Source organism: Nilaparvata lugens, chromosome 5, assembly GCF_014356525.2.
Source record: "Nilaparvata lugens isolate BPH chromosome 5, ASM1435652v1, whole genome shotgun sequence".
In the NCBI taxonomy this organism is placed as follows: domain Eukaryota; kingdom Metazoa; phylum Arthropoda; class Insecta; order Hemiptera; family Delphacidae; genus Nilaparvata; species Nilaparvata lugens.
The window spans coordinates 73443803-73445463 of NC_052508.1; positions in this window are offsets into that span (position 1 = coordinate 73443803).

Consider the following 1661-nt stretch of genomic DNA (forward strand, 5'->3'; position numbering starts at 1 on the left):
CGACTTTCTCTATCGAGAAAATTGCATCGAACTACGCAATCGCTATTACATTTGTCTAAAAATCTAAACTTGGATAAGTCTCTGACCTCAAGCGCTCAACGTGGCTGTTTTGTCAGCTACATTGACGATATTGCTGATTCTAAATTTTGAAATTGACTCGAGCTAATTTTTAAAAAGTCAGAATCTATATTTTCAATTGTAGAATTTAATAATTCTATACATATTGCTGGAAGCCACGGTATATAGAAGAAGATTATTTTTCATCTAAATACCGTGCTGGAAGCAAAATGATATAATTATTATTAAAAGCCAAAATCAAATCCTCTAACCTATCCCTAAATTTGAGTCTCATCAATATACCTATAGTAAGGTCCACGTTATAATGACAGTGGATAAAGATAGAAGAATAGCGATGCCGATTCTCTGAATTAATTAATTATATTTTTACACTGTCAAAAACATAATTGGCATCGTTGTCGACTTAGAAATGGATAGTACCACCGGCTTTGTCGAATGATAGACAAGGATATCAAAACCAAAGTTGATCAAATACTGTCATTATAGCGTGGACCTCACTATATATGTAGCCCAGAGTAGAACAGAAATGTGATTGTTCATCCAACTAGTTTGGTAAACTCTCAATTACACTTCACTGTAATTAGCTAATTATAAATTTTCTCTAAACTGCCGCTTCCACACTCCTGTCAAGTGTGTGTTCAAATGAGGATGAGCTTAAGAGTGTGGATAGGAACTTTGTCACGGCTTGCATTCTGTGCTCATTCACGAAGTAGAAGGAATTTCTTTCTCTGTGGCTCATTGCTGTATATGGCAAGAGGAGTGCGATCCGCTTGTGTTGTACCTAGACACTCTCGCCAAATAGTCAACATGTACAGCTCACATTCATCTGCTATTCACACTGCAATGTGACCAGAAGACGAGTGCCTCATCAAGGCAGGAAGTGACTTGCCTTTGCTAGTATAATCTCGACAAAAATCGAAGAGCAAGGTGAGCTGTGTGGAGTGGAGGCGAGTGGTGGCCTCTGTCACATACATTTAGAAAAAACTGCATGAATATTCATGTTGTGGAGGTGCTCTACAAAAAAGTCCTCCCTCAACTTCCCCAATGAGTGGAGTGGTATTTTGATGAGTTTGTTCTTTGCAATTCTTGTGTAGAACCTAGCGTTTGGTTTGCTTTGTATCTCCTTGGGATGGGGAGACTGTTGAAGGATTTTATAGTCTGTGTTGAGAAGCTGTCTGCTGCATCATCTCCAATAAGGTAGCATGACTGTATTTTACACATGTACCTTTCTTTGTAGCAGATGCTGGTTCTTCTTCATGTACATCAGTGAGTACAGTATATACTGGCTGCACACAGTGAGGATTCCAAGACTCCTGAAGAGAGGCTGGCAATGATCCCTGAAGTCTGAGAAAGACACTATCCTCAGTGTTTTCTTTCTGCAGAAGCAGAACATCATGGATGGCTGCTGAATGACCCATCAGCAGTAACCCATAGTTCATGTGGCTCTGGAGAAATAAGCAGCATGATAATGCCGCTATGGTCAACCAGGTGTTTCAGTTTTCAGAGGAGGTATAATAGTCTTGAACGTTTCCTGCACACCTGTTCAACATGATGATCCAGCTCAACCTCCCACAGCTTCCTGC